Source organism: Camelus ferus, chromosome X (genome assembly GCF_009834535.1).
Source record: "Camelus ferus isolate YT-003-E chromosome X, BCGSAC_Cfer_1.0, whole genome shotgun sequence".
Lineage (NCBI taxonomy): Eukaryota > Metazoa > Chordata > Mammalia > Artiodactyla > Camelidae > Camelus > Camelus ferus.
Window position 1 is genome coordinate 84,699,709 of NC_045732.1, and position 12,730 is coordinate 84,712,438.

The following is a 12,730-nucleotide window of genomic DNA, read 5'->3' on the forward strand; positions in this document are numbered from 1 at the left end:
TGGCTTTATTTCCTCTGTTAGTTGCAAAATGTAATCTCCAGCCTCAGTCCTTAGAACACTGCTCCCAACTATGTCTCAGGGCCATTACATCCTGGTGAATGACTACCCAGACTCTGCAGTCACCATTCCAAGTGTTCCTTGAGCTCAAGCTAGCTCCCTTTCTGTAACTGCCATTTCCACTGGGATATCTTGACATCACCTTAAACCTAACATGTCTGAAACTACATCTGTTGGCCCAAATCAGTTTTCCTGCTAGACTTTCCTCTTTCAGCCCACAGAACTAGGTCATAATTTCATTGCTTTTGCAATAGCCTTTGGCCAAAAACAAAGAAAAGGGACACAGTGATCTTTAGCTACAGTAGAAAGATCAAAACAGAACAAAGAGTCTGAATACAAGAATTTTTTTTAGAGATGATTTTGTAAAAGAAACCAGACCAATACATCATCATGTCAATTTAAGTGTAGCCATAAGAGTAAATTTGGCTCCAATTCTGGAGTCAGTCAGTCCCTAGAGAGAAATGTGTTCGTTACCAATATTAACACCTTATCCTCCGAATCGTGTGGATTAAGAAGAATTATGAGGAGGAACTACTCTTCTCTATTCTTATTCAGTCATTCACCAAATCTCATCAAGTTTTGTTTTGTTTTTTGTTTTGTTTTGTTTTGTTAGTATCTTTGTCTATTACTTTGTTACCTTTTCACACTCCCAAAATACCTCATCCAAGTCTTTCTCCTTTTACATCAAGCTGCTATATTGTTCAACTTTAACATCATAACTGATACAATTTGCCTCCCACAGTCTGTTTCTGTTTCCATAAATTTAACCTGCTGAAAAAAAATCATCTTTGGCACTTTGCTGACTACAAGATAGAGTTCATAAAAATGAGTATATGAGGCCTATAAAATCTGATCAAAAACTGCCTTTGCAATCTTATCACTTAATTCCTTCACAAACTATATCTGATTAGCTTTTGATAAGTGCTCTGCATGAAAGAAATAAAAATAGTGAATGGGTAGGAAAAAAAAATCTGGGAAGCAGGGATCACGTGGGATCTAATGAATATAGAAAAAGAAGAGAGAGCTTAGGTCCAAGGTTTCAGAGTTGGATAAAGTGGGAGCCAGTGAAGGAGAGTAAGAAAGAGAAATCAGTGAGGTAGAATGAAAATCAGGTCAAATGTGAAATTACAAAAGAAAAGGGAAAAAAAGATTTTCAAACAAAGATGGAGTGGCCAACTATGTACGACAAAGACTGACAGTTGATTATTAAGTTAGGAATATGGAAGTCACTGGTAACCTTGACAAAGGAGACATCAGAGGAATGGACAGATGGAGTCCAGAGCGGGATAAGAAGACACAGGGATGTTGGGGAGAAGAAACAGTGAGTAGCCACAGCTCTTGCAAGATATTGCAGTGAGGAGAGCAGACAAATTGGCTTATACAGGGAGAGATAATTAGTGTGAAGGCAGACTATAGTGTATTTGCACACCAACAGAAATGATCCAATGGAGAAGGAGAAACTAATGTTGCAAGACAAAGAAGGTACAACCGAATGAGTATAACACTTAGGTAGGTGAAAGAGAAGGGAACTCAGTTGTGGAGGGACCGCCCTTTGATAGTAACAGAGACACTTCTCGATCTTCAGATTAGACAGAGGTATGCAAACAGGACGTGTGGCGAGTTTGCAGTCAAAAGGTGGCGCAGGCTCCTCCATGCCTTCCATCTTCTCAGTGAGGTACAGGACTGGGCACAAGGGGATGGGGTGGGAGATAAAAGTTATAAAGAAGGAAGGTATGCAAATAAGGTCTCAGAGAGTGAAAAATTGAGCTTGCTAGAGAGAAACAACTGGAATTCCAGGCAGTACTGACACCCAATTTGAGATTTGAGTGTGTTACTTTAAAATGAAATTCACTTTAATTTAAAGTGAAACCAGGGTGCATGATGGGTTAATTTTCTCCAGTTACGAAGAAGTGGTAATTAATACACAGGGCAGAAATGGAACTCAACCCCATGATTTATTACTCTAAAAGACCAATGTTCTTGGGTCTTATTGTTCTAAATTCTTTTCCTAATGGCATTTTTTCATAGTTTCCTCTTAAAAAAACCCACAGCTCAGGTTATCATTGAGTAAATTATTTTCTTTAAATTAAAAAATTTATATATTTCTTGAAAAATGGTAAGCAACAATACCTATGGGAAGAAATTAAAGAGGCTTCCAACATGAAACCATTTGTAACCTGTATGCCAATCAGCGTACATTTCCCCCTGTAAATATTGCAAAATGTCCATATGTTCATGCTGCAAAAGCTCTCTTGGAGCCTTGTAATCAGGCCAGTGGACCATATTGTTATGCACAACCTAACCTCTTTTCTTCTTGGCCCCCAACAAAGGACAGCAGGCCGAGAGAACTAGAGCTAATTAGCACCCTGTTCATCCTGCCTTCTGCTTAGAGAGCCTAAAGGAAGCTTGCTTTTTTTCCTGGCTGATGATAAAACAGAATCCATCTCTTTGCTCTCTGAGCTGAGTCAGTTATCAATCATGATTGTGCAGACACACTGAGAAGCAAAGAAGATACACATATACACACATGCATTCTTATGTTTGAAGTGGCTCATGGTATGTATGTGTGTGTGCATTTGTACATATATGTATTTAGCAGCACAATATAAAGGTGGGCGGGGGAGTAGATATAAATGGGGAGAGGTTGAGGGAAGAAAAGTCAGGAAATGGTGACTACAGCTCTTTCTGGAGAGTCAGGATAGTGCAAGGAAAAGCAGACTCAAATCAAATCTCCAGGGTCAAATCCTGGCTCTGACGCGTATTAGCCATGTGGCCCTGGGCAAGTAACTTACCTTTTCTGGACCTCAGTTTCCTTATTTGTACAAGAGGAACAATGACAGTACCCAAATCAAAAGGTTACTGGGACGATTCAGTGGGTTGTTATTACTTGCAGCTCTGTAGCTGGTGAGCCTAGAGATATCACTTAACCACCTGCGGTTCACTTTCCTTATCAGTAAAACTTACTGGTTTTGTAAAATTTTTCGTCTCAAGATCCTATATTTCCTGGTACTTAAGCAATATATTTTGCCAGATCTGTGAGGAAGTAAATATTGTATTAGTTATAAAATACCTTCAAAATAATCTCTGTTACCTATGCCTGCGTTCCCATCAGTGGCCAAATAAATCTATCATTTCTATTTGATTCAGGGATGTCATAGGTGGACCTAGAAAGCAGATGAGCCTTCCTAAAAATACATCTACACTAATATTTAAGTTGGCTTGTGTTCTGTGAGCCCTTTGGCAATGGACGGCAAAGAAGTGCCCAATGAGGCAGCTCACCCCACAAAAACGGACGGCAGAGCAGAGAAAAGTCAGAGAGTTGTCACTACCGAGAGCTTGCTCAGCCTCACTGCCCTGTGTCTTCTGTTCTTGCTGCATTAAGAAGCTCTGCTATAGGCGCATAAAGTGAGGACCTACGTTTTAGTCACTCTGCACCGTCGTGGTGAGACCAGAGACTGGCACAAAATAAGTCTCCACAATGTGTGAAAAGTGAGTGACGGAGGGAATGAAAAGGCTCATTTGATCATTCATCTCATTTTTCATCCGCCTTGCTGTCAGTTCCCATAATCTAAATCCTTTTGGGCAATGCCATGGTAAACATTCATTCTAATATGATAGAGGCAGAGTAATAAATATGTTTGTGTAATCAATTCCTGGGCAATGTTTAGGAGGGTCACAAGAAATTCCTGATTATTTACAATGCCCAGATTACCATCTTTGCCTATAGCAGTAAACGTTGCTTCGTATGATTCTGGTGCCCACACCCCAGCCCACACTCACACACACACAATCTCCTTTTGCACCAGAGACTCCATTTCAGCAGTGATATAAAAGACACATACTCAAAATGCCAAGGGAGAAAAAGCAAAGCAACAAAATGCTGGTTCGCACTCAAGGTCTTGGGCTTTTGTGTTCCATATGGTTACTGAGTTTGCAACATAACAAATACCGATTTCCAAAGATCTCTTTATCCCTCTGTTTTGTGATTTGTGCAGTCAAGCATGTTAGAAAGAGTAAGTAACCAGAACAAAGAGCTGACCGGCAAATAGACAGCAATTTGCAATCAGTGAAGAGAATACTTTCTTCAGGTTCCAAGATTCTTTTTTTTTTCTTTTTTAAACCCTGTATTGCAGGACAGAGCAAACACAATTGTATAGCACTCAATTATATCCAAGTGAAACCACCATCAAATAAGAGCCTGAATCTTGGTTAGATGAAGAGGGTCAATATGTTTTTAAAGAGAGAGAGAATAAAAGAAGAGAAAATAGGGGTAATTCCACAAGAATCATTTGGATATAAAAAGTTTGGCAATTAATTTTTAAATACACCTTTGTGGCTTAACCGTAATCTCATAGTCTTTAATGCTGTCAATTGTTTGAAGGATTCAGAGGACTTAATTTCTGGAAGACAGTGGGATCTACTAAATATCATTGGATAGAATGATCTTTATTATAGGGAAGCAAATAAAGAAAGAGTAAAGGAGAAAAGATATTTCATGCAACAGAAAGGATACTAAACTACACATCACAAGACCTGAAGTCTAACCACAAGTCAACCCCCAAAGTCACTTTAGTATCTATGATAAACCAATTCTCCTTCTCTGTGTTTTTGTTCCCCATGAATAGAATGAGGTGATGAAAAGCAGTGTGCATTCAACCAGTTCCCTTCCAGCTCTAACATGAAATTTTTTAAAAAGTCCCTCAAAACTACAGAATGTGTCTTAGTTTACAAGAGGCTCCATATATACTTTATATCATTGATCCTCACAATTTGTAAGATAAGCGTTATTATCTCCATTTTATAGGTGGAAATCAAAGGTTAGAGAGATTAACAAATTTCTCCCAAACCATCCTGCTAGTATGTCGCAAATTCAGATCTTTCTACACAAATGCAGTGCTGTTTCAACTACAGTACACTGACTCACTGAAACTATTTACCCTAATGTGCACGGTATCTCTCAAAAGTTATTATATGACCCATACATGGTGATGCAATAAAGCAGTAGAGGATTCACTGGACTGTAAATGACCTTTCCCATTAAAAAATAAAGCAGTTTGATTATGAGCCACAACATTTTCATATTATTCTTTCAAGGCCCTCTAGCCAAAGACCAATAGGAACACATAACCATAGTTAAACATGTAGGATTTATCACTCATTATGGTGAGAGAGAACACACACCACAGGGAACTGTGGGGCAACTCAGTAAGAAGATAACAGAAAGGGTTTGCAATAGGATTTGGGCGTATATAAGACGATTTGGGGTAAGTTTCACAGAAGCAGAGTTTCGCTCTGGATTGGATGCTGTCAGGCAGTGGGGGGGATTAGCATGACTGGGTATCTTAATAAATCTTATCTACTGGGAGGCCAGTCTAAAGCAAAGGTAAAGCTGTGATAGGTAAAGAAACAGCAGCCATTCATATTAGCCAGGATAGGGGAATATGTGATCATTTTTTTGTGACTTGCACAGTGTTCATCGTTTGTCTACATTCAGATGTGATTATGGGATGGGCTGGTCTCATTTTTTTCCTGGGCCATCATGGTCACAGAGGGACCTTGTGTGATGCTGATATTCTGTGAGAGTGTTTATGTTCAACACGAGAATATCAAGGCCTAGCTATGAGTGCCAGGCCAGCTTGCAGCTACACGAAGGCCTCGCTCTTGGATGTCAGATCCTTCTCTTCTCTTTTTCAAACCCAGTTAACCATTTCACTGCTTTGCCCTGCAGGTGATGGATGAGGGGGAATTTTCCAAAGAGAAAAAGAGAAAGAGGTCTATTCTTCCTCTGAAAACAATTTTTCAAGCACTACTTTTATGGCAAATAGTGCCTTATATAAAGTTAAAATATAAACAAGAGATTGGGAGAAAATAATTGCAATTTATATAATAGAAAAATGAAAATATAAAGTTTTTGTATAAATCAAAAAGAAAAAGGAAATAAGCCAACTGAAAAAGACAATGGACAAAGATAAGGGTATGGGATTAAGAGGTCCAAACTACTATGTATAAAATAAATACACAACAAGGCTATATTGTACAGCACATGGAAATAAAGCTATTATTTTACAATAACTTTAAATGGAGTTTAATCTATAAAAATATTGACTCACTATGCTGTATACCTGAAAAAAGATAATATTGTAAATCAATTACACTGAAAGAAAGGAAGAAAGAAAGACACAGTGAATAGAAATAAGCAATCCACAAACTAATAGCTACAAATGGCTAAGAACGGTTATTCAACTTCACTGTTCATGAAGTAAATACGAATTAAAACAAAGGGGCAATTTTCTCACATCAGCTTAACCAAAAAAAAAAATTGGTGTGGGAATAGGAAATGCCCCTACCCTGTTGGTTAGGAGCATATAAAATACAATTACTTTGCAGGATATTTTGGCAATTTCTATCAAATTTTAATGTGCACATTACATTTTTAGCAGTAGTTTCTACAGAAATGATAACACACATGTCCTAACACATATGGTTCAAAAGTGCTCATTGTAAAATTTGTAATACTTGAAATTTGGTAAAAAATCATTATATACATCATTAAAGAAATTGCTAAATTTTTAATGTGGTGTATCCATACTATAAAGTTCTATGCAGACAATTAAAATAACTAGATGGGTCTGTATGGCATATACCAAAATAAATTAAAGATACAGAGCAAGAAAACTAACTTATAAAATAATATGCAATATCACATTTGGTCAAAATATTTATGCATATTTAATGTTTTCATATATGTGTATGGCCACATATATATACCATATGCTGTATATATTTTTAAATAAATGTAAAATTATATGTAAATGAACATACTAACTACAAACTGTTTCCCCTAAAGGGCATGAACACAGTTGAGTTTGGGGCGAATATAGGGTGAGGAGAATGTTGGGAATACTAATTTTTCTGTATACATGTCTGTTTTGCTTGAAATTTTATAAGAAAATACTATTTTCATAACAAAAAGTTAAGTAATAAAATAATCTCTTGGAAAACATCTAGCTGAGATGGAGTAACAGGGAATGGAGTTATCCTCCTGGCAGAAATAACTAAAAACACTGGACAATATATATGAAACAATGGTTTTCACAAACTGGAGATCAGGTCCAGCAAGACGGGGAACAAAGCGAAGTCTTGTGACTGCCCTGCCCTACTGCCTAGAAGGAGGTTTCAGACTGCATCCCAGAGAGGGAGAACTTAAGTAGAACTCAGTGGCCTCTCTAAGCTAAGAAAGCAGAGCTGAGACTTTAAAGAGAAAAGCAGCTAGAATTCTCAGGGCAGAATACAAGAAGAAAGATGCAGAAAAAGACAACCACAGAGCTTTATAAAGAGTCCCCTCAACTCCTTGGCTGAGCACTCATCAGTGCAACAATATGAGAAAATTACCTGAGGCTGGAGAAAGAATCTTCTGAAAAGAGCAGAAGGAACGGTTCTTGGAGCTCACACAGGACAGGAAACATTTCCTATTCCCACAAGTAAGGGAAAAAACGCTGCATACTGGGTAGTTGAAGAGTTCTGATCTGTTTATTTAACTTATATTATTCTCTCCATGTAATGCAATATACTATATATATATATATTCCTGCTGAATTTATGTTTAATTTTAACAATAATCTATTTGCCCACTTCTTTATGAAGTAATCAGTATTCTGAGAAAAACAGAATAAATATATTTAACTACTGGGATTAACTGTTTCAAGTATTGTTAAGTGGATCATTTCATTCTCCCCAAAGAGTTTGTTCCAGAATCACAAGGACAAATAAACACAATTTTTTTTTCTTCAGTTTTTCAACATTGTCATTGCTGGCATTTATTCAATTCTCTGACCAAAAAAAATCATTCAGGGAAATTACCGTTCATTATTAATTACATTGTTAGGTTCATTTATAACAGATAAATGTACCTACAGACTAAATGGAAGGAAACAAAAACCAAAAACACTCAAAAACAATAAATGCTATATTCTTATAATTAGCATAAACAAATACAACACAATAAAAAATACAAGGCAAAAAAACAGGAAGGCAGTATTTTTTACATCCATGTAAATAAATTTGATCTTCACTGATATCTTCATTTATAGCAGTAGGCTATGACAAACTCATTTCAAAATCTACATCACATTAAAGGAATCAAACAATTCAGCATGTCTCTTTTTAATCACTGTAAATATATTTACAAATAGATTGGAAGATACTTCCCGGATGTTTTTCATGTGATGCTTTTTTTCAGACACAGAAACCAAATGAGCATTTTCACAGAAAACTTGTTCTTTAATAAGTTGATGGCTGACTGTGCAGATGTCCAAATGAATTTCAAGAGGCCCCCAGCATTCCTTGGGGCTTGTCCTCCAGGGGGATATATTGTAGGATGCAAGCACAGGGCTGGGGCCTCTGACTCCTTTTTCAACACCAAGAATTCAAAGAGCCTCTTTGGTTTGCCTTGGGCTATAAAAAAATTTCCAAATGATCCAACTGTGATTGCTATTTTTGTCAGAACCTACACTAAGTAATGCTCAGAATGTTCTGTCCTTCAAATTTTAATAGGCAGTGTTTCTCCTAGATAAAATCCCAGAATGATTTTTTTATACAATGCTTGAGTAGAGATTTATGAAGCACCCACACAAAGCTGTTTCAATATTTTGGAAGATTATGAGTTATATTATGACAGTCATATTGAATTCAAGGTAGTTTCTGAGTAGTGGAGGGTCTTACCTCATTGGTTCCAGTCACCTCATTTTACAGATTTTACATCCCAGAAAAGAAATGACTTCTGGCAATTCATATGGCCAAACAGTGAGAAAACTAATAGTAGAAACCAGGTCTCTTGCCCGCACTCCCACTAACCCCAATCCCTTGTTCTTTCCAGTATACCACTCCATCTACTATTGAGTTCAAAGTAGGGAAAAAAATTGCTGAAATGTGCCCAAAATAGGTTCTTAATTTTTGAATTAATTATTCAATTTAAGCCTTGAAAGAGTGTAAGAAGGATTATTTTATTTTATAGCTAATAAACTGAATTGCTTTTTTTTCTTAAGTAGAAAAGTGGAAACCAAGTTGACAAGTCTTGTGCTCAGTATCATTTTCAAGTATATTCCTGACAAAAAAAAAAAAATTGAAAGGAACATAAACAACACTGACGGTTACATGAAGCGTATGACAAGTTGGTAAATGGTTTTGATCCTTCCAGCAGGAAGGAACAATGAAGTAGATGACCGCCATAAAACTGTAGAATAATACCCGCTCCCCTCCTCCCCTGAGAACCTACTTTCTGCCTGCAAACAGAAAAGGGGATGAAAATAAAGTAAGCAGTTCACCTATGAATAACTAAGCTGAAAATAGAGAGTATGTGGTGCTATGGATGGGAGTGTCAACTGTGAAGTCAATGCCCGCGACAAGAGAGCCAGCCAACTAAATCAGGAAGAAAAATGGGATGAGGGAAAGGTCTTGAAGAGCACTGTGGGCTACCAATTATAGTAGACTAATGAGGTTATGTGTGGGTTCACAGAGACAAAGAGAAGGTCCTGGACTGGCTTTCAAAACTCTGCTCTGCAATGGAAAGCAGTACCTACCAGTAGCCCACTCAAATAAGACGTGGAGGTTTTAGTTGACAATTAACTTAATATGAATTGATTTGTAATTTTAAAAAACTAGTGTGACCTTAGGCACATACACGGAAATACGCTATCCACAGCAGGAGAAGGTCTAGTTCCACTCTGTTCAGTGCAGTCATGGGTAAGTTACTTAACTTCCACATGCTTCCGTTTCTTAATTGGCTAAATGAGGAAAACAATGCCTAACTCCTCGCATTACTGTAAGGACTAAATCAATTAATACACCTAAAATACTTGGCATAGCACTTGATGCTCAATGAAGGATATTATTTTTACGAGTATCATTATTCATTATTATTATTCAGTATATTCTGAAGTATTGAACTCTGTGACACTTTTTTTTTTAAAGTACACAGATAAATGAGGGATTGTTCAGTAGAAAGTAGCCAAGAAGATAGAAGGAAAAAGACCTTAAAACCACATCAAGTAAGGATCATATGAGAACCAACATGTTTAACGTGGAGAAAAAATGACTTGGAGTAGTGTAGAAACTGTCACCACATGTCAGAAAGGCTATCATGTGGAAGAGGAAGCAAATTCGTTCTCTGAGTCTCAAGACGGTGGGAGCCAAGATCTGGTTTAATACCAGAAAGACTGTTCTAATCAACAGAACTGTCCACAGATGGAGCGGGCTGCCTCAAGAGGCAGAGTTCAAGCATTAGTTGTCTTCTTGTTGGGCTGGCTTTTTGAAGACAGTTTACATATCAGATGGTTGGGTAGGCCTAAGTGACAGCTCAAATTCAGTTCTTTCCAGACATGAGGCTCTGTAATTCCATGTCAGCTCTCTACACTTTAGCAGACAAGCCAGTCCAGTGATCCACAGCCCAAAAAATATCTGAGGGAAGAAGACTGCCATTATCACAGCACCAGCAGCACTCTACAGTGCAACACTGAGACCATGGCTAACCAGATTAACCACACAGCCAGACACTTAGAACTGCAGATTGTGGTAATCCACAGGGAGAAAAAAAAAAAAACATAAATATACGAAAAGCTGCTCAAGCTCTGTAAAATCATGAAACTGCACATTTAAAACAATGATTTAATTGTTAATATTTTTAAAGTTTAATGATATTAAGGGCTGGCAATGGATGGAGGGACAGAGGAACCGCCATGCACTGCTGGAGGGAATATAAATTGGTAGTCCTCAGGATGTGTCTTAGAACACTCACAAAAAGCAAATATAGACAGGGTTGTCCACAGAAGCCTTGTCTGTCATCATGAAAAACTACAAAATATCGAGGTATCAATCAAAATGTTAGGGAGAAGTAAAATATGGTAGACCGATACCACAGATGAGTTTAAGAGAAGGAAACAGACCTATATGCATGAACTTGGAAAGTCTATAAGACTCAGAGTTAAATGATAAAAGTAAGCTGCACAACAATGCATGCAATATGGAACAACTTAAGTTAAAATACACAAAAGACACAGAGCAAATAAAATTTCTATAGAAACATTCATATTTATGTAAATAGAAAAATGCCTAACGGATAGGCATTAAACCAATGGGAAAGGAAGAAGCATTAGCTCAGTGGTCAAAGATGCTTCAGTTTAATACACAATGGTGGGAATTTTTACAATGAGAATTTTTCACAGTTTACTTTTTTAATTAAAAATAAATATTTAAATTGGAAAATAAGAGAAAACTAGGGCTGGTAAGGACACTAGAAGTCATTTATCTAGTTACCTCATTTAGAAATGAAGCAAACTGAGGCTTAGAGTTGCTAAGCAATTTGCTCAAAGCTCTACAAGTATTTAGTGGCACAGCCAGAACTATAGAACATTTGTGTAAAAGGAAACCACAGGCTTTGAGTCAAGAAGTCTGGATCCAGGGCCTAACTCTACACATTAGGTGTATGACCTTGGAAAGCACACTTAATACAGTTCTCAGTTTCCTCTTCTGTACATTAAGCATTGTTTATTCAGGATTCATTTAGTTGCAAAGAACAGAAGCCCAACTCAAACTAACTGAGACACAAAGGAAATATGTCATCTTAAAAATAGAAGAGTAGAACAGACCTCAAGCATCACTGCACTCAGGTGTGCAAATAATGTCCTCCAGACCATTTGTAACCTTCTCTAAACATCGCTATTCATGTGTTCATTTATTCCCTCCCACTGCAGAACCACAGGCGCTGGTGGGGTTGTGTACCTGTATCCCTCTGTCTACTAGGGAGGGGATGTTTCCCAAAAGAGTTGAGATAATGGAAAGAATGGGGAAGAAATTTGAGTGGGTTAAAGACAAAAAGATCAATTACCTAATCACCCTATAGTACTAATAAAAGAAGCAAACGAGAAAATCTAAGACAGGGTATCGCACACACTCTATAGTGCCATGCAAACAAGAAGAGTTCTTAAACCACATGTCTGAACTCCCAGCAGCCTGTAATTTACACCTTTTCATCTTCTATCTTAGTTTTAGAACTTTGGTAAAGTACCAGTACTGATATGCTCACAGTGCTCCTCTTTCTCCCCATTGCTTGTGTCATATGCTTCCTGCCTTGGCAATGTTCCATAATGGCCATTGTGTTACTATTAAAATAGTTATCAAATGTTGACTACAAAAATGTTCTTAGTTAAAAGCTTTGGAAGTAGAAGATGCAAATTTAGTAGATATTAGTGACAACATTGAGAGAACTTACCAGATCGGAGCTTTATTTCTAAAATAATGACACTAAGGAAAAGTACTCTTAAAGCTGTACCTTCTCCTGTCATTGCTGCTCCTGTGATTAGAAAGGCTATATTCTTTCCAGTCCCACTCCAGGACACCGCAGCCTCCCATCATATGGGGGCAATGTCATGAACAATTATCAGCATATGCAATAAACATAAATGTCTTAAAACTTCTCCAAGAAGAAAGTCCATGAAAACCTAGGAGGCTTTCTTTTCCTCTTTCCACATGTGCACTAAACAGTAGTAAAACTTTGAGCCATTCATCCATATTTTCCAAGTCATTTCCTTCTTTCCTGATATCCCTCAGCTCTCTACATTTTGAGGGAACACAAGGAAAGAGACAGGGCCCTAAATGAATCACTCTAGAACCCTGACAA

The 12,730-nt window shown here is 37.4% G+C and overlaps 1 long non-coding RNA gene across 1 annotated transcript in view; it reads right to left on the reverse strand.

Moving 5' to 3' along the window:
* Positions 1-12,056, reverse strand: part of LOC116661845 — a 28,839-nt gene extending 16,783 nt beyond the window's left edge. Inside the window, exon 1 of the long non-coding RNA XR_004317828.1 lies at positions 12,041-12,056. This is a non-coding gene — a long non-coding RNA (uncharacterized LOC116661845). The remainder of the gene's footprint in view (positions 1-12,040) is intronic.
* Between the last annotated feature and the right edge of the window lie 674 nt (positions 12,057-12,730).